At 36.0% G+C, this 22,467-nt stretch overlaps 1 long non-coding RNA gene across 1 annotated transcript; it reads left to right on the top strand.

Annotated features, from left to right (window-relative positions):
- Positions 1-18,832: 18,832 nt before the first annotated feature.
- On the top strand, positions 18,833-21,342 carry LOC110878405. Its single transcript, XR_002557909.2, has 5 exons — positions 18,833-19,113; positions 19,718-20,000; positions 20,103-20,437; positions 20,852-21,091; positions 21,173-21,342. It is a non-coding gene; the product is annotated as an uncharacterized LOC110878405 (long non-coding RNA).
- Positions 21,343-22,467: the final 1,125 nt, after the last annotated feature.

Raw genomic sequence — 22,467 nt, 5'->3', positions numbered from 1 at the left:
CCCAAAAAAATATTGAAGAAAAAAGGGATTAGAACTCACTAGTTGCGAAGTCGTCCTCCTATAAGTTGTTGAGCCGCAAACACGTATTTAAACACGAACTTGCATTATCGAGTCTTCTGTTTCACTTTTTAAAGCACACAAGCATACACCTTGAATTCCTTTCCTTCACACACACATACATGCGTAACCAGTGATCACCACATCCACCAAGCCATGTTCTCTACAAAGATCGGAACCGTGACCCTAGAATATATGATCAGCTGAACCTAGGACCGAGCTTCAAGTGTTTAACACCGGAGATACCGAAAACCCCCGAAACCGGCCATCACATTCAAACTACATCAACAATCGATTTGGTGACTGAACGAGATTATGGAAATATTCCCTAACCCGGAGCATGCGAAAACGAAGCCACCAAGCACCACTGCCATAGCCGCCACATGTACACCTTCGTCACCCCCGAACTCCGTCTCCAAAGATACCATCGCGTCCATAGCCGCGAACAACCACCGTGGTTATCACCGGTCACCATCGCATCCTCCATGCCTTCACCTCCCATCATCAGACCATTCGAACTCACCATCACCTATCGAACGCTCACCGTACAACATCACCTTCACAGACATCAACGTTGTCGACGCTATCATCGTCACCGTCAACCATACACATAACATACCATCACTATGATTTCCATCAACCTGCGGCCATCACCATAACCCAGCCACAACCCCACTATATCTTAACACAATGACCACTGCCATCACTGCAGTCATCGTCGAACACCATCATTATCGCCAACTCTTGTCACCGTAACCGCAACCACCACCTTCATACATCACTACCACCACCGAAAACAAGATCACATCGGATTCTAATATCTCGACTAGAAAAAAAAATAATAACGAACAGTTAAGAGGGTTACCATAATTGTGATCGGAAGGTAGTAACTCGAGTCGCCTCCCTTCTCCTCATCCTCCTCACACTCCGCTCGAATTCTATCTCTCTTTTGATCGATAACTGTCGCAGCTTTGCACTTAGGGTTTTCTTTAAACAAGGATGATGATTATAATTTGCACAATAGTCCCTCCCTTCAATAAGAAACCAAACTGGTCCCTTGGTTTATGTGACCATATTTAGTAAGGTCCCTTTTTAACTTGTTTCAATGCATTTGGACCAACAAAGTTAGTTGACGTCACACGTTTATCGTATCTATATTATGAATATACAAACCGAACGCATAAGAGAAATTCAGGGCGTTACAGATATATAATTTCATACACATCATAATACAAGTGTTGCATGTAGGGCTTAAACTAATTATATCTACGGACTACGATCGAACCATGCATCGATCGTTAGACGATTGTCCACTTTATCACTTAAAAATAAACTGGTTTGTGATATATCCAAAACTGGTTTTTTATCAGTTGTTAAAAAATGTCTCGGTCACTTCTAATAGTAGACTAGAGCTAGTTTAAGAATCATTATTTTCAAGAAAATGTTACAATTTGAATTTTATCTCATGAAAGACTCGTTCCATAATCTTTGACCAAAGATATTGCAAATATCCACAATCTTTGACCAAAGATATTGCAAATGTTTGTAAAATCTTTGACTTGTTTTAATTAATGTATTTGAACTTTGAAGTATGATCTTATTTTTATAAACATTTTGGTTTTATAAATGTATATCGTGAAAATTCATTTTACAAGATTTCGTTTCAGTTTGTAACACTATTTTTTTTAATCATTTTACTTTTATAAAACTTTTTTAAAGAATATTTTAAGTGATCTTTGCATCATTTATCATATATGACTTCTAATCTTGAGCTCATCACTAAGTACTTCACCATTCTTGAAATTGGCTTTGTTGTATCATTATAGATCTTTGTTCATATAAAAAGGACGAGCCACGATCCAACCATGTACTGATTTTGGGTCTTCTATGGCTTGAATCTTTTGGTGTTTGCATGCACTCTTGTCACAAACGATCCATGGTTTGATTGTGATGCTTATGTAGTTATGTTCAGTATTTAGTGATTTAATTTGCTCCATTGTTTTCTCATTGGGACATTCTTTCTTATAGTTGGAGAATGTAAGATATGAATATATGCATGTTTATGTTTATGATATGTATTACATGTTCATCATCATCAAAATAAGAAGGCAATATTTGCGCTTCATATTTAGCATTCAATTCAGTGTTTCATCAGTGTATGAAACATATTAAGATTAACATGCATTTCAACAAGATATGGTACTAGTACAAAATCTAACAAATGATTGTCTTCCGCACGGTTTGACATTCTTAGGTCCAAGCTACACGTTGTTATGAACGTCTACCATAATTGGGCATATAAATTAGCAGTTGTTCAATTACATTCTCTATGTTTGGTTTTCATTTGTAATTCCTTTGTAATACATGTGTATATTCTTAAAGCTAACTAAATTTAAATAACATAATATATGCATCTTCACAATTTCTCTTTAATTTACATTTCTTCATATCTACATAAAATTAGCATATAAAATATAACTTTATATTTGAAGGAAAACATTTTTTGGTTTAATGCTAACAATATACGCAACATGTTTCTTTTTCACTCTATCCTCAAGATATACTTAATTGGGCAGGGTTTTACGACAAATTGTGACAAATAATTAATGGGGTTTAATATTCTTTATGTGTGTGGGTATACGAAAAGAATGATGGTTCGTTATATAGATAAGGCAATGGGGTGTATGTTAACAGTTGGGGTGTTAACGATGACATGACATGTTAATCGATATTGTACACTACTCCCTCCTTGTGTTAAGGGGTGTTAAAGGGTTTATTTGCTAACATGTTAACCGGATGTTAAGTTTTTTTTTAACAAAAAACCGCTAAAAATATGGTTAGATGGAGTTAATGAGATTAAACCATTTCGTTAGAGTGAGACAAAGTGAAATGAGGAAAAATAAGTTTTTTTTTTTTTTTTGAATGGCTGATTTCTTTAATCCTCTGTTGTCTGTGTACTTGAACCCAAGATATTCCTCTTCCCAACCTAGGTGTTTTTAAAGGCTTTGCCTTTGCCAATGGACCACCACCCCCATTTTTTTGAACGGCTAATTTATCTAATCCTCTGTTGTCGTCTGTAAGACTTAAACCTAAGACCTTCCCCTTCACAACTTAAGAAAAATAAGTGACATGTCACTTAGGAGGAGTTAAGGAAGTTAAATTATGCTCCAATGCCTAATAGAAATATAGAGATGCACACATATACATAGTAGAAACTTGAGAGGAGCACTCTCATATGTTCAGTCAACTTCACTTTCGTTTTTCCCTTTTTTTTTTATAAACACCAAATTACACCCAGTATAATCTTGAGCGCAAGAGTCATCACCGGCAGTATAACTAGTGCTTAGGTTGTATCCTGAGAACAGACGCATTGGTTTTGAGAAGAGACACGGAATCTGTTTTAAGGGACTCATGTCTAACGCGATCCTCAACCAAAATATCATTAATATTTGAGGGTGTTATTGTTGCGGTCAAGGAACATGGTTGGAGACCCAACAGGGTTAATGCTCAAGTCAAGAATACTAGAAGAATATTAGTTGAAGCACTCATAGAATACGCGGTTGAATCAAATTTGGTATATAAATTTGTATTTTATATTCATTTTCTTTAGTTTGTTGTAACCGATATTGTATTATGATATTTCGCTTTGTTATTATATATTTTATTAAAAGCGAACCTATTTGATGTTATACAACACAAGCATTTGATCACCACTCCCCTCACCCAATAAGATTGCACTTGATAAAAGATATAGAAAATAAAGTACCAAACACAAAATATGAATATATATGTACATACAATATAAACCAAAACGAGATGTACATCTGAGCCTTGGTGATTTGTAGATCTGAGTTGATAGGTTTTAGCGTTTTTGTTATTTCTTTTGTTTGTTTCATGCCTTTAATGAATTTGCTTTTGTTTGATTGTAAAAAAACCTCAGGCTTTGTCACTAATTGAGTAATTGGCACAACACCTTACTTATCAAAAACTTTGTTGTAGTATTTGCAAAACAAATTGCTATTTTTATTTTTTTAAACAAAACACAAATTGCCATTTTTTTTTTTGCAATATGTATGTTTGATGGTGAAGCCTAGACAAACTAAAGGGTGATTACTGATTGGATTGGTAGGTGATGCAGGATACGAAATTGATTACCATCTCCACTTGCAAAGTGTTTGACTTCATTTACCGTATTTAATTTAAACCCTTGGCGGTAGCCTCTTGGTGGCCGCCAGTTTAAGTTGATTTGATGCTTCACAATTTGTACTTCTTTGCTTATTAAGTTGTTCGTCGGTTACCACCCAGTTTAAGGTGTAACCGTGTGCTAATCAACTTTTAAGTTGGTATCTTACGTGTGGTCATTTCGTCGGTAACTTGCGATTTTCAACGGCCTTCTAGGTGTCTATGATGGCAACGGTGAAGACCAGTTATGTTCTCGAATGTAAGCCATATGGCATAACCTCTTTGTGACAACCAATTTAGCTTGGTTTGATGATGGTTGTTCTTGAAGGTCCTGATATCGTATGACGTTGAATGACCATTGCGTCGATGATGATGGTATTGTCTCATCTGAGGTCTTTTTAGCTGTGCAGTCGGTTTATGTTGGTTGGATGATGGTGTGGCAACATTTTTGTCTATGATGGTTTTAGGCCTCGCCACCGCAATGTGGCGGGCTTAAATCTAGTTTGATATATTTCAATGTTACTTAAATGTAATATGATGCAATGTAATGTAATATAATGTCATGTAATGTACATTTACGTAACCAAACATAGTGTGATATAATACAATGATAATAACTATAATAATAAAAGTATCATTGATATCACATCAATATTATATTAGGTAGGAAGTAAAAACTTTAAATAAGGCTGATTTGATTCAAATTTATTCAAATGCTTACTCAAATCAAATCGTCTCATGGGAAAACTACTATTTCTCTTCATCCTATCACTTAATCTTTCTTATGCACCTTATGCGAATGTTGTTAGCAACTATGATGATGTTAATTGTGTTACGTGGAAGGCCTGTTGTTCATATCCAAACCGAGGTAAACAATCTTCGGTTTCACTGTCACTCAAAAGATGATGATCTTGGGAATGGTACTCGGAATGCTGGAGAGGAATACCAAATTAGGTTTTGCTTAGACGTTTTTGGACGCTTACTCTTCACATGTCATTTTAATTGGGAATCAAAGCAACGGGAGTTTTATGTTTATCACCAGGCGCCACTAACGAGAACTCAACCCTATTGTGTTCGTGTGTGGCCCAATTTGGAGTGTTATTGGAGGGTAGAGAATGATGGATTTTATATTCCTCAAATCTTCGTACCCCAACCTGGTGATTGGGTCAAAAGATATTGGATTTAATATAATATAGTTTTTACCTTATAACATATATGTTTTTCTTTTCATATCTTTTTAAAAATTTAAATAAAATATTACTCAAGAAATGGTTGTAGTTTAATGAGAACTTTATGTGTACCACATGGTAGAATTTTTCCATTAACACGATGTGGCGGAAATTCAGCATGTACAAAACATATAATAAATGTCTCAACAAAAATTAGTAGGAGAAAACCTAATAAAATAAAAGTTACAAACAGTTGCGAGTTACAAATTTAGTTGTGGTATGATAACCATTTCGGTACCGGTAGTGAAAAATACCAAAACCTCGTATTGTAACAAAAAACCATAAAAATTGATTGCTGGTATGGATGTTGCTCGAGCGTGCGATTTGGTTCGTTAAAAAGTTATTTGTATTACAAAATAAAAATGTTTATTTACAAAGGTTTGATTATACAAAAGTTGTCTCATGTGAACCCATCAAATAAAGTTGTGATATGCCCAAAATGATATTAGCATGTGTTTTATATCAACCGAAAACCATAAAACAAATATCGACAAAGGTTCAGTTTATTATGGTACAAGTATCATTTACAATAACAATATAATACTTTATTTTGAATGCAACTGCGTTTTCAATGAATTTATATGGGAAGGAATGATGAAAAATGTCACACCCCCAAAATACCACCTAGGGAGTGTCCCTGTTAGGCGTGTGACAAACCAATAACGAACCACCAATCATATTGAACCAATCATAATGTTGAATAAAATCATCAATTATTCTGAAAAGTACCGTCAATAAGTTTAAATGAAAACCAACACGTCAGCGGAAGCAAATAAAAGAGAACATAGTTAACTGTTTCAAATTAAATGTGTGAAATCAATAACCCATCATTCGTATCCAACCAGCACGACCCATGACCACTCCAGCTACTTCAGACAGCAAGTTTCCAAATCCATATAATCTAACGACCTGCGAGCATGCAACAAGTGTATCAGACAACGCTGGTGAGTTCATAGTTTTACGAAAACGTTGTTTACCAAGTATGTAGTTAATCCATTGTAGTTAATTCCAGAAGTAATGATGAAAACAATGTTGATAATACCCCAATACAAGACGGCTTCTGATGATTTTGCCCTTTCTCCAATGCTCCTATCAAAGCATTGGTCATGACTAGGTCATTAGTTCAACACCCGCCCTCCCAGGAACGGGGTGAGGTTGCCAAACCTAAGTAGCGCTACTAACTAATACCATGTTACCTTCCCGGTAACCAAACAACACGGAGGGACTTTAAGGTGATAGGAAGAGTATATTATTCAACATTCCCGTTTTTACCCAAAAGACTTGTCCCTCCCAGGAATACCCACTGACTGTCCCAACCACCGGGACGCATGCTCAAGAAAGATGAACTCACCTTTGATTTGCTCGGTAGATTAAATGCTCGTTAAACAATTGACCAATCAAATCCTATCGGGATTACCGGAGACAGTTAGTTTCATGAATTCACAATTCACGTATCTTATCATACATATTGCTCAACAATGGACAACCAAACATATAACCATCACGTATGTCATAACAAGCATCCTACTCATAGTACATCTTCGATACAAGTTCATGTCATCCCAACACACATGTTAAGTAGTTCACTTCACTTCACCTTCAAGTAACCATGTAAGTCATGACAAGAAAACATGCAACATGACAAGTCGATTTTATCCTATAGTCGTCTAACTAGTATGCGAGATCACATTACAAATCCACTTAACAATTAACAACCCAACTTATATATATCTTTTGTTGATTACTTTTATATATACTCGGTCCACTCATATCACAATTATTCATGCAACCCAGTATTAAGTGGGGCGGCCCAACTAAACTAGTTCATCCCCAAAGTGTGGCCGAAGTGTACATCTATGTTTATTTACGGTACTGTGTTGCCCAGTAGTTTGGATTCAATGTGACCTTCATCTAATACCCATTACCATCTAATCAGTGGCTAAACCACAGCCCCTTAAACCTATTCGATCCCCTCCCCATGCAACCCTAAGTCATGAACAACTAATCATCCACCAATATCCAAACATGCATTCCACTGTTAACAACTACTTAATATATATGCAAGCAAACAATACACATGAATATATATACATGTCTGATGCTATTGATATACTCACATGAATAATCTGACAACTTTCTGAACTTCAGAAACACATGCGCAAGTACTCAATGGCCGACAACTTATATTCATACACAAATTTAATCGGAATTCTTATCACTTATCTAATCATTCAACATTTATTAACAGCGGTCCAATAGAAATTTATTAACATCAGAATTGTCAGCCATCATTCAACTAAAACATCATTTAATATTTCCCGATCACTACTAGTTCAGCCCATGTGTTAATTTTGCAAGGTCCAATAGTTAGCCAACATTCAAAAAGGCTTGTTGACTTTGATATACCCTTATCATAATAACCCTACTGTTATTAAAATCATCCTCATCATAATTACCACAATATAGTACAAACACATGTATATAGATATCAAACAGAAGGTTTCACACAGTCATTAGGACAATTAAAGAATCACCTAAATCATGGTTGCTAGCACACCAGTTGTTACGAGCCTACCTCTAAACAAGAACGATTACTCGAAGTTTAACAAGACAAAAATCACTAACCTTCAGATGATAAGGTCACGTTTACAAATAGTGTTAAGCGATGCCTAAGACTCAATCGAATGGAGAAGAGCTGTCGTTTCTTGCTTGATGTGATACTAGGGTTTGAGTATGTTTGGGTTATCATAATACGTACCTTCATGTGTATATAAGAACATCAGAATTTCTAGCCGGCCCAAACGTAAATTCATGAATGTTAAGTATACTTATAATGCAGACGGTCCAAGTCTACTCGGCCCAAGCACATGGAATATCAATCCATTTTATATTTAGCAAATTTATAATTTATAACGTTTATAATAGCGCAAAACGTTCCGTACAAAGAAGAGGGATGGATAACGAGAAGTTTGGATCACAAAATTTAAACGTAACTAACCTTGAAAGTTCGGGTTGTCACATCATCCCCAACTTGAAAGAAATTTCGTCCCGAAATTTGACAAGTAAGAACTGAGGAGTGAAGTGAGGAAATTAGGATTATTGCGGATTTTGCTCGGATGTCACATCCTCCCCATGTTACAGAAATTTCGTCCTCGAAATTTAGGCTATATTATACTCTAGGCTCCAATTATGAGTTTGTCGATAATTCACTAAACACGTAATTAAATAGGTTTCACGAAAGTTCACTAAATAATATATAAGTCATATAGCATATAAAGTCAGATAACATATAAATTCACATAAGTTATATTTCTTTATTTGTTCAGGAATAGTGTTCTAATTGTTCATCAACGTTCGAGTACAACCCATGTGTAATTCCGTAATTCCCCGAATTACCGTTATGTGAGTGTTATGCATGAATGAGTGTTTGAGGTAATAGAGTTTGTGCTAATTGTGTTAAACTAAAAATGTCTTGCTCTTAAGTAGAAACACAAGTTGAGTTAATAGGAGCTTGATAATGAGGAATGTTGTGATAAGTTATGCTAAGCTCAAGAGATGCTCACAAAAGTTGAAATACGAGTGTGTCATACATCTGTATGGTATTGCCTGATGCATTTAACATGTGCGACCGGGGGGGGGGGGTTGTTGCACTAAATATAACTTGGGTGAGCTATACGCCTTCGAATTTGGGGACTTGCAAAAAGGCATTGTTTAGTTATCATGGATGTTGTATATTAAGTAGCCAACACTTCACGAAGCAAGTGTATCTAATGTATATCTAGAGCTTACCAGAATTGAGGCGAATGTCGTACATCATAAACGAAGGGTCGACGAGATAAACCGAACTGGAAATGTGTTAAGGTAGTTTGTTACAGGCTAAAATACTCAACCCTCAAATCACGTGTGTCGGGTGCACCACCAAGATTTTCTCGAAGCAAAATATGTGAATGTGATAAAGTGAGTGTAAGAGATATATGTTTATATATGGTATCGCTACCGGCGATCAGAACTGGTGCAGTCACCCCTATCGAAGATCAAAGGTGATGCCATCGTAGGTAAGAATTCGAGAAGAAAATATAATTTCTTGGAACAGGTGATTCAAGCAATTCAATCAATCGATTGAATGAAAACTCAAGTTAGGCATTAATCCCTATTTCAGACTGGTATCATCTTGACTCGTTCGTTCAGAGGGAAAAGAGATTTTCAGTTGATATTGATCGTGATATTTTGGTTGCAGTTGGTTGTAGTAGATGACTAGCCTTCGGTCAAAGAGAGATAAGCATGGAACAAAGAGGTCGATGAAGCTATACATGAGTATGGTGCTTTCACACAAGAGGGAATTTTGACCTTGGCATACCTTACGTAAGTAATAATTTTATTTTTATGTTCTTGCACTTGATGATCTTAAGTATGACTCATTCCTCGAGTGACGTTCGTAGAGAGTGATTTAGCCAAGCGAGGATTAGCGTATAACAGGGCTATGCAAGAACTATGGTATTCATTTTAGCACAACAAGATAAGACGCGAAGAATATACCAAAACGCGGTTATCATCAATCTGTTCCATCTAATTGTTTTAGAATCATGAGTAAAGTAGCAAATCCGATGATGAGGATGTAGCTGGTCGCAAACAAGAAGTATAAATGGAAATAAAGTGATGTACCAGTCGATGGAAGCGTTACTTTGAGGGTGTTGGCGCAAGAAGAATTATCTATGAAGGTGATAGTTGGCTAAGTCTGTAGCATCTCGGTTAAATCAGAGCGTTCTCTACAGTCGTCGAGCTGCTCGTATGCGAATAAGAATAGATTCACTAAGTTCCATGAAAGTAATTGAGTATGCAATTAGTCGAACATGTATGCAACCAAGTTTGAAGGTTTGAACTAAGACGGGTGTACTGGGGACATAACATATGTCGCCAAGAGGTTTCATTACAAAGGCGTGTAAAGGCGCTCAAAATGGTATGGTGATGATAACAATACATCACCATTCTCAGAGTTCAATATTGAAATGATGGAACTGTTCTTATGGAAATCCGTTTGCAGAGTTAGATATGTTAGGATGAAAACCAGGTTAGACTAACGATAAGTCACAAGGCAGTATAATGGGGCCAAAGGGAATTTTATAGTTAAGTGCAAGGGGTAAAGTATTAGTGTACGAGGGATTCTTCATACTACGTTGATATGCTGATGTCGAAGAGCTTACACTAAGAGTCTTGTAGGGTTTAGATCGAGATAACAGGTTCTGATGAGAATCTTAGTTTCACCAAGTTTCTTACATGAGTAAAAGAAAAATAATGAGGGATTCCCGTGATGATAGCTCATTGTGTTCGAGAACATCTTCGGTCTATTAGTTGCGCCTATCAACTACCGCATGGGTTTAACTGTTCCAGTTAGTCGTTGAGTGGTTCATGAGAACTTCTACTAGCGCTACGGAAGTTATAAGCAAAAAAAAAAAAATCACAGGTTACACAAAGATTCACATGCATCCACAAGAATGGTGGAAAGAATAAGGATCAAGATTGAATAGAAGTCAATCATCGCCATAACCCCAACAGATTGTTGAATCCCCAGTTATGTCGATTAATGAGTCAGAATCCCTTTCACACTTGCTAAGCCTCACTGGGACTCACATGCACCCCACATTATTATTATTATGTGTGCACCCATAATGATAATGTAATTTGCATGTTTATCTCAGTTCCTCTTAGCTTGTGTCAAAAGGTTCCTTAGATTCGAGTAGCAAAACGAACGTTGTCAAGATAGTAAAGATCACAAAAGTCTAGAGGTTATGCCATACTAACAATGCATCATAAGGTAGACAAATAATTACATGTAATCAATCATACTATAGTGCTGAGTGTGTAGCCATATGCAATGTCATAAGTAGGTGTACGCTAGGCACGTAATGCATAAGGTAAATGAAAAACGAACCTTGCCATCTGAAGCTGAGTGTCATGGTCGATTTCAGGACTGTTCGGTTATAGTCTGGTTTTATGAAAACGTTTTAAAACCAAGTTCACTATAACCAGTGGCTCTGATACCAAACTGTCACACCCCCAAAATACCACCTAGGGAGTGTCCCTGTTAGGCGTGTGACAAACCAATAACGAACCACCAATCATATTGAACCAATCATAATGTTGAATAAAATCATCAATTATTCTGAAAAGTACCGTCAATAAGTTTAAATGAAAACCAACACGTCAGCGGAAGCAAATAAAAGAGAACATAGTTAACTGTTTCAAATTAAATGTGTGAAATCAATAACCCATCATTCGTATCCAACCAGCACGACCCATGACCACTCCAGCTACTTCAGACAGCAAGTTTCCAAATCCATATAATCTAACGACCTGCGAGCATGCAACAAGTGTATCAGACAACGCTGGTGAGTTCATAGTTTTACGAAAACGTTGTTTACCAAGTATGTAGTTAATCCATTGTAGTTAATTCCAGAAGTAATGATGAAAACAATGTTGATAATACCCCAATACAAGACGGCTTCTGATGATTTTGCCCTTTCTCCAATGCTCCTATCAAAGCATTGGTCATGACTAGGTCATTAGTTCAACACCCGCCCTCCCAGGAACAGGGTGAGGTTGCCAAACCTAAGTAGCGCTACTAACTAATACCATGTTACCTTCCCGGTAACCAAACAACACGGAGGGACTTTAAGGTGATAGGAAGAGTATATTATTCAACATTCCCGTTTTTACCCAAAAGACTTGTCCCTCCCAGGAATACCCACTGACTGTCCCAACCACCGGGACGCATGCTCAAGAAAGATGAACTCACCTTTGATTTGCTCGGTAGATTAAATGCTCGTTAAACAATTGACCAATCAAATCCTATCGGGATTACCGGAGACAGTTAGTTTCATGAATTCACAATTCACGTATCTTATCATACATATTGCTCAACAATGGACAACCAAACATATAACCATCACGTATGTCATAACAAGCATCCTACTCATAGTACATCTTCGATACAAGTTCATGTCATCCCAACACACATGTTAAGTAGTTCACTTCACTTCACCTTCAAGTAACCATGTAAGTCATGACAAGAAAACATGCAACATGACAAGTCGATTTTATCCTATAGTCGTCTAACTAGTATGCGAGATCACATTACAAATCCACTTAACAATTAACAACCCAACTTATATATATCTTTTGTTGATTACTTTTATATATACTCGGTCCACTCATATCACAATTATTCATGCAACCCAGTATTAAGTGGGGCGGCCCAACTAAACTAGTTCATCCCCAAAGTGTGGCCGAAGTGTACATCTATGTTTATTTACGGTACTGTGTTGCCCAGTAGTTTGGATTCAATGTGACCTTCATCTAATACCCATTACCATCTAATCAGTGGCTAAACCACAGCCCCTTAAACCTATTCGATCCCCTCCCCATGCAACCCTAAGTCATGAACAACTAATCATCCACCAATATCCAAACATGCATTCCACTGTTAACAACTACTTAATATATATGCAAGCAAACAATACACATGAATATATATACATGTCTGATGCTATTGATATACTCACATGAATAATCTGACAACTTTCTGAACTTCAGAAACACATGCGCAAGTACTCAATGGCCGACAACTTATATTCATACACAAATTTAATCGGAATTCTTATCACTTATCTAATCATTCAACATTTATTAACAGCGGTCCAATAGAAATTTATTAACATCAGAATTGTCAGCCATCATTCAACTAAAACATCATTTAATATTTCCCGATCACTACTAGTTCAGCCCATGTGTTAATTTTGCAAGGTCCAATAGTTAGCCAACATTCAAAAAGGCTTGTTGACTTTGATATACCCTTATCATAATAACCCTACTGTTATTAAAATCACCCTCATCATAATTACCACAATATAGTACAAACACATGTATATAGATATCAAACAGAAGGTTTCACACAGTCATTAGGACAATTAAAGAATCACCTAAATCATGGTTGCTAGCACACCAGTTGTTACGAGCCTACCTCTAAACAAGAACGATTACTCGAAGTTTAACAAGACAAAAATCACTAACCTTCAGATGATAAGGTCACGTTTACAAATAGTGTTAAGCGATGCCTAAGACTCAATCGAATGGAGAAGAGCTGTCGTTTCTTGCTTGATGTGATACTAGGGTTTGAGTATGTTTGGGTTATCATAATACGTACCTTCATGTGTATATAAGAACATCAGAATTTCTAGCCGGCCCAAACGTAAATTCATGAATGTTAAGTATACTTATAATGCAGACGGTCCAAGACTACTCGGCCCAAGCACATGGAATATCAATCCATTTTATATTTAGCAAATTTATAATTTATAACGTTTATAATAGCGCAAAACGTTCCGTACAAAGAAGAGGGATGGATAACGAGAAGTTTGGATCACAAAATTTAAACGTAACTAACCTTGAAAGTTCGGGTTGTCACAAAAAAAAATTATACACAACTACGTACTTTTTTATAAAACTTACATATTGCAAGTTATTAGAGAAAAATAAAATTTAATTATAAACTAAGAATAACACCCGCGCGCGTTGCGGCGCGGTACATCGCAAACATCGAATGGATTAGTCCAAACGTTATGTGATGCGTTAACCATATGAAAACACACGTTTCGACGTATCAGATTGAACTCAATGTAACATATATAAGCATTGCAATTGGATCAAACATAAAGTAAATCAAATTTATACCGTACAATCATAACGTATCATATGTGACCCGAGTTATACATATAAAATGTAACGGGTATAATGGAAAAGCTGACACGTATAATCAAAAGAGATGAATTAGAGCTTTTGAAAAAATGGAAAAAAGAAACCACAATTTGACTCCGTTCGGTTTGAAACAAAATTTACAAAACATCACCTGACTCGTTTCCTAAAAAAGTTTACGTCGAAACATACACCAACTCAAATATATACCGAAACGTACATAAAAATATGCACGTAAAAAATGTTTTTTTTAAACGAAAACGTATTATGTTTGACCTGACTCGTTTCCAAAAGAAGTTTATGTCGACAGATAAAGCAAATCTAATTTATATCGGTACGTACATAAAAATATACACGTGAAAAAATTGTTTTTCTTAAGTAAAGAAGGTATAAAGTAAACTCTAAACAAATTATTAGTAACAAACTTAATAGGTTAAATACGTTCGTAAAATTGTGCCAAGTAGCACTAATGCCAAACCACTGCTAGTGAACACCTACATCAGAAGAGCTTGTAAAATAAATTAAATAAAAAAGTAAAACATAACAACGAACAAAAAACATAGTCGTTGAATCAGGCACGCCCGTTGTGGAGTGTTAATACGAAACAATTAGACAAAAACGTAAAACGTAGAAAAGAATAACTAAGTCGATATAGGATCCGCGTGTTGCGGCGAACTTGTCAAACGGAGAAAAATAGACGCGTTGTGACTTGCCTATCAAACGGGAAAAAACAGGCGAAAAAACGTTAAACCCCACATGCATGTTGTTGTGTGTTGACTCGCAAAATTTAGAACGAAACGTAAAACGAAAACCTGCGAAAGATGAAAAGTATGGGGAGACCACAGTTGAAAATAAAAAAGTATTGGGGTTAAATTGAAAAGTTAAAAAGCTTTGGGTTAAATTTAAAAAAGCCAAAGGGGTTAAAATATAAAAGATAAAAACAATTGGATTGAAAGTGAAAAATGTAAAAACTTTTTTGAAAAGCTTCCAATGCACATGTTATAAGTATATAAAGCAAAAACATGCTTGGAAATATGATCATGCAACAGTAAATTGTAGGGGTGCAAACGAGCCGAGCGGCTCGCGAACTACTCGAGATCGGCTCGAGAAAAAGCTCGAAACGAGCCGAGCTTGAGCCTCAAAACAAAGCTCATTTGTTTATCGAGCTCGAGCTCGAGCCTCACATGTGAAACTCGTTAGACTCGTCGAGCCTTAGTGTAAACGAGCCGAGTCGAGCCGAGCTTATTTAAACTTATTTACAAGCCGACCTCGAACCTAAAAATAAGCTTATTTAGTAAACGAGCCCGAGCCCGAGCTTTACTTATCGAGCTCGCAAGCCTAAAAAGTCTATTATTTATATTATTTATTATTTATATTATTTTTATTTGAAAACAAAGCTCGAATCGAGCCGAGCTCGAGCTCGAACTCTCATAAGTTAATCGAGCTCGAGCTCGGGCTCCGTTCGGCTCGTTTACACCCCTAGTAAATAGTAAAAATACCATGCATGCATAAACGTATAGGAATATATGGTATGGGGAAGGTTCATTTGAGAATAAAATTAAATTGAGAAGAAAAAGAACAAAGGACATATTAGTAAAATACTATTTCATTTATAACTCATATCATTAATTTTTGTCTCTTTAATTAATTACTCAACTAATCATTAATTATCCTACATATAATCTACAAAACCTACACATATCAAAATTTTCCTACATATACCCTACACATTATAAAATTTTATCCTACGCAGTCGAAATTTATTTTACACACCTCGAAATATATCCTACACAACTCGTAATTTATCCTACACAACTAATAATTTATTCTACATTTTAAATTAACTTGTTTTTTTAATTTGGAAAAAGTATTTATTTTGAAAAGGAGTTACAAATTTAATTTAGTTAGTTATTAAGGAGGAAGAATACAAATTAATGATTTATGTAAGTTTATCAATATACCCTTATATTAAAATTAAATGCAAATATTAAATGAAGTAAAATGAAGCATTCTTATTAGTTAAAACTTCTTCTTTTTTCTTCTTACAAAAAAATTCTTCTCATTTGAACCTTCCACTATATGGTATATGGGTTAAAACTAGCAAACAAACAAGATAAATAGCATTATAACGTTGAACGTAATAAAGAGATTATAAGAATTGCAATAGGTACCACAAAGTGTTTAAGGATCCACAAAACCAAAACTACAAATGTTTAGTGAGAAACACAATCAATCATAAAAGTAATTTGTTCAAAGGAATAATGGATTTTAATAATCCAAACTATTAGCCGTTGGTGGACAATGATCCTAACTTTAAAAATAACAAGCGGTGGTCTCACCTTTTCACATATTGTAAACTAATGAATTTTTACTAATTAACCTTAATTTCTTTTTTTCCTCTTATCCTTTTCGGTTTAGTAAAGGTCCATTGATTTACAATATACGTAAATATGGGACCACCACTGGTTATTTTTTAAATTGGGATTGTTGCCGGCCAACGACTCATAGCTAGGATTATTAAAATCCATTATTCCTTCTTCAAATCATGAACATAAGGCTGCCACCCCCAACGTGGGACAAAATTTTGATGCACCGTCTATATAGCAACCGTTCTTCCATTGTTCTCTCTTCTAGAATATCATCATCATTTTTATATCGTTTTGGTTCACCTCACCTGTTTATTTTTCTTTAGCTTATAATCTCTCACTATTTTCAACCTTTTGGATTTCTAAGTTATTCTTATTATCATTTCGAGCTAGGTCAATATGTTTTGTTTGGACTTTGGAATCATAAACGGAATTTTGTTCCAATGCACAATTTAATTCTTTATATGCCATGTCATTCAAATGCAACCAGAAATGTGGTATATTGGGTTTGATCCAAGTGTTTTATATCGAGTGGTTTTAGGGGAGGCATACATGAGGGTTTGTTTGGAAGAATAAGGCGTTGCAATAACTAATAACATAGGGGTGACTGCATCAGAAACCAAACTAGATATGTGCATAGAAGAAAAAAACTAGGGGGTTACCACTCGTGCTTCGTGGAAGGTTCGAAACATAGATAAAAACAAGCAAATCACGAATGTGGTGATAAAAAAAACTATGTTGTGACGGTATATTCAAAAGTTTCGGAAAAGTTACGTTGCTGTATACGAAAGCCAAGTTATTCGAACAAAATTTATACCAAAACTTATATAAAGATAATCATGATGGTCGCGCATTACAGTGGGTAGTTATAAACGTAGATAAAAAAACGTCACAATGGTGTATTTAGAGATGAGCGTTGGGCAGATTACAAAACGGAACGAAAATTTGGTGAAAACTCAAAAATGATAACTTTGATAAAGTTCAAAGCTTATAGTTTAAATCAGTTAAAGAAAAAAAAACATCAACCAACTAAAGTGCAAAGGGTATAAACAAAAATTAACCTAAAGTGTAAGAAAAAAAATAAATTATATTAAACTTGAGGAGTTTTAGGGCCATACAAAAATAACTTACTAGCATGTACATTTTCGTGATCATGAACCTCGCCATTAATATTAAAATTTATGACATTACGTGATACTGTGAGGAGCTCTCAGTTTGCCATTTTGGATTGTGACATGAATAGTGAGGAAAAGCAATAAGTGATATGAGTTGATTGATATCAAAATTAATGGGCTCAATCTTTAGGGGGTCGGTATGATCTCGGTGACTCCATCGGGGAGTATGTTTCACCGATCGGTGAATTGCCACCACCCCCATTTCGTTTTTTCCCTTACCGGAACAGTAGAGAGATCTCCGGGAGGGAAAACATAGATCTTTGACTTGGTCCTCTCATTGCAGGCCTAATAAGTTAGCAGTCATGAACTTGGGCTCAATATTTGATTAAGGACAACAAGCCTAGACGAGGGAGCTCGCTTGATTTTTTTTTTGAACGGTGACTTTCTTTTTGAGTGACCTAATGTCACACCGTCAAATCGGCGGTCCTAGCCAAGTCTGCCCAGACTTACGTTATCTTAACCGGGCCCGCACTGGGTTGGCCAGACTTGGTTACGGCGTTCCCCCGGGGTGCGGCTCAGGATCGAACCCCCCTCGGTGGGTTTGTCACCATCATTGCCCAATATCCACCCAAATATGACACAGGTGGTAATTGAACTTGAGTCTCCATTGAAAAAGCCAAGTCTCCTACCACTAGGCCACAAGTGGGGGATAGGGAGCTCACTTGATGACCCTTGTCGTCAATTAATAATATTGGTTGGAGCGCTAATGTGGCAATAATAATAGGGTGTGGCACATATACAATAGATTAGCACATATACAATCGATTATACACCTATAATTAACTATCTATTAACTATTAATTAATTAATTATTAACTATTAATTAACTACCTATTAATAATACAAGCTTGTGAACAGTACATTTGCCATGTGGCACTGCATCTATTTATTTTTTTTCCATTAGCTCTTTTTTGTGAGTATTTATATACTTTATTATTGGAACATGTAATGAATCATACTCTATGGCTTAGTGGTTGTTGTGTTTGCTGGTCTCTATGTAAACCTTGGTTCGAGTCCCGGGTAGATCTTTTAACCCTATTTTTTGTTTTGGGGTTTCACATGACACGCGTCTCCGTATTTTTTTTTTCGATACACGCGTCTCCACAGCCTTCTCACCTTACACCTGGCCGGCTGCTTCTGTATGTCTGGCATCATCTCCTCCATAAACTCTTTTTCTACGTGTAAACAGTCGGCTAGGGTTCACCTGTAAGAGATGTTGCTGGTTCAACATTGAAACAACGGTAGAAGACGAACATATAGGCATTCAGCGGTACGATTTCAACACTCTCACTCACCGGAAAGAATGGCGATTGCTCAACTTTCTTCAATGTTCATCTCTATGTATCTCCACCACCGGTATTCTTTTCTCTTTTTATATTTGTTTGTATGATTTCACATCTGCAGACCTAAATTGTTGTAAATTGACCTAATGTGCCCCAGCAACCACTCACGATCGAAGTTGTTCTTAATTTTGTGAGAATTTAGAAATTAGAAATTAGAAGTTTAGTATGAGTGCAGGTGTGTTCGGATGTTTTGGTGTACACCATATTCATAGTAGTAGAATCTAAACACTTATTATAGTTTAATTAACCTTATAGTTATTAGAGTATCATCAAACTATTATTATATAGAATGGTCATGTTTCTTAGACTGGTCGGTATGGGGGACGTCCTAGGGGCGTCCCGGGCCGGCGACGGGCCTACATACCGGCCCCCTAGGACCGTCCGCGTCCTCTCCGGCTCCTCACAGACGTTCTCGACGGGCCTCCTCCTCTCACATACATCTATACATACATACATATATATACATAAAGGGGCTCACCATTGAATTTGTTCTTAATCTTATGAGAATTGACACTTAATTATGAATGAATGTAAGTTTAGGTGTGTTACTGAGTTATTTGATTTTGATTTATGTATATTAAGTTGATAAGTTTTGGATGTTAATGTCTGAATTTCAGCTAGAATCTCTGTTGTTTCTCACTTTTCGGCGTCATCCGGTTTGCATCGAATTGGAACAAGTTTCATTGACAATTCACCCGTTTGGTAGTACGTGTTGAAGTTAGCTCTATTGTAGATTTGTACAACTTTGTGTTAAGGTTCAGTACGCATTATGTTACATTAGAGTGAGGGGGTGACGGTGGATGAAGCCCATCGTGAAGGAACCTGATCGCTGCCATGTCTTAGACGACGGCGATGGTTTGTGGAAGTTATGGTCGGAGACTCTTTAAACCTATTATGTTGGTAATCATCTATTTCTCTGTTGACTGTTTCTAGGGTTTTTTTAATGTTTCTTATACCCATTTCCAGTGTTTTATCTTTATTGAGAGTTTTGATGTTAAGTAGAAGGATCGTGTTTCACCTAGCAAGGAAGTTGTTAACCAGGTTTAGTACTGGCAGCGATGGAAGTTTTCGGCTAAAAATGCTTAACCCCGACGAATGCTAATCTGCAGCGCGTTGGGTTGTAAAGCTCTGGGGGTAGGGTTTTGGGCAGAGAAGAGATGTAGCGAAGAGAAAAATGGGTTGGATTCAAATATTAATCTTGGGATTACTTCAAGGAGATATGTATGAATTATACAAAAGGTGTGTGTAAGGCTGTAAGGATGAGAAGTTGTAGGTATGTAGTTTCACAAAAGCTTTGGCCAGAGGCGTGCTATGTTCTCAATGAAGCCTGATACAAGGTAAACGTTATACATGCTACTTTGTTGTGTCCTCATATGAATAGGGTCAATTGTTTGAAATAAGTATGTCGTTTACTTTATTAATGGTTATTAATCAGTAACATACTACGAAAGTTATAAGTAATTATAGCGTGTATGACAAAACCCAAGTAATAGTACCGTGTTCCCATTTTACTATGAATCAAGCAACTTACTTTCATCTTTGACCAATTAGCAACTTGCTTTCATTTTTAACTGTTCACATAAACATATTATTTTTTTCATCGACAACAGCAATGTAATTTATTATTTTGGTTTTGATTTGCTAATTGGGAAAGAAGTTAAAGTATGCTACTACTTCATGTGATATTCAAAGTTTGTTGCTGCTATTATTAGGAGAACATACACATTATTAATTAATATTAATACATGCAGGAGAAATCAAGTCCAAATCACACTTCGGTCTTGCTTCCGCTTTAGACATAGGCGCATCTAGGAATAAGTTACCAGGTGATCATAGCTCTGGCAGTGGGATCATAAGATCAGTGGTGACATTTTGCATTTTGCATTTTGCATTTTGCATTTGAGAGTCACATGCAAGAAATGAAGCCCAATGTTTAGGATACAACACGAAAGTAGTAGCTTTTCACCGAATTTCGTCAAATAATGAAACAGGTTTATTTTATCAGCAACCATTTTGTTTTAGTAAACATGTTTATTTATAAATTATAATCATGGGGTGGTGTGTTGTGATAGGGTTTTGCGTTTGTTGAATGGGGGATGTGTCATGTGTTTATTGAGCATGGGGAGTTCGGTTTCTTATCAGCGAGCAGTGGCATGGGGAAGGTGGTTAATGAAGAACAAAATGCTCACTGTATCTACTACATGTTTATTAACCGGTCTACATATGAAGAAACTTTTGGATACTAATGTCTCTCATTTTGCCTTGATTTCATTAAAACAATATTAGTCTAAAAACTATTAGATACATATGTCTCTTGCCGCCGCAACGCGGGGCGGGAAAAAATTCTAGTTAATCATTAAATCAACAATAAAATAAATCATAAGAAATTTAAGTCTTGTAACATATTTTATTCTAAAATGTTAATAATTAATCATTAAATCAACAACAAAATAAATCATAAGAAATTTAAGTCTTGTAACATATTTTATTCTAAAATGTTAAGTAGCGGAATTCATTTTCTAAAACATATGGGCTTATCTGAACATATTTAATACAACTGGGCCAGATTGTGAGTATACTCAGGAACCAGCGGGCCGGCATAGTTCATGTTTATCCACGCCAAAGGGTTAAATAATTAACCGACATGCAACAAGATTAGTACTACATGGGACCTTCGGGTCAAATTTAGCGGGCCGAACCAGTCGGGGCAACCACCAAATCATAATTTTGGGTCCATTTAAATCCATGTTATGATGTTAATAAATGTTAGCAGGAGTCTTTTTCACCAAATCAAAAGGGTACACTTTGATAAATAGTTAAAACTATCAGGGCCGGTCCTGAGAATTCATGTACCCTGTTCGAGCTTGAAAAAACGTGCCTTTAGGGCCGTCCAAAATTCTTTTTTTATTAGTTTTTAGAAAATATTTGGGTATTGTGTTCATTAACCTAATGGGCTAAATAGTTTAAACATTATGATTTTTTTTTAAAGTGGACCTATGTTAATATTTTTTTGGTTATACCCTATTAAAAAAAATTACATATATAATATTGGATTTTTTTTTAAAAATTACGTGCCCTACGAAATCACGGGCCCTGTTCGGTTGTCCTCCCCGCCCTCCTTCAGGGCCGGCTCTGAAAACTATATTAAATTATATTAAAATAGTACGAGAAATGTTATAAGTTGGATTTTAGAATTGAGAGATAAAAAGTTCTTACTTCTAATAATTTTGGAGGATCGAACTAAGAGGTTAAGAAGGTTCGCTTACTCCTCGTTCAATAGAACTGGTGAAATTTTTGTATATAAAATATGATTTTTTTTTTTTTAAGAAAAACATTAGTCGGCCCTCCTAGTTGTAACCGGTGGAGA

This window comes from Helianthus annuus, chromosome 9 (genome assembly GCF_002127325.2).
Source record: "Helianthus annuus cultivar XRQ/B chromosome 9, HanXRQr2.0-SUNRISE, whole genome shotgun sequence".
NCBI classification, from domain to species: domain Eukaryota; kingdom Viridiplantae; phylum Streptophyta; class Magnoliopsida; order Asterales; family Asteraceae; genus Helianthus; species Helianthus annuus.
Note: the sequence above shows the minus strand (reverse complement) of the source record. Positions and strands in the feature narration are given on the sequence as shown.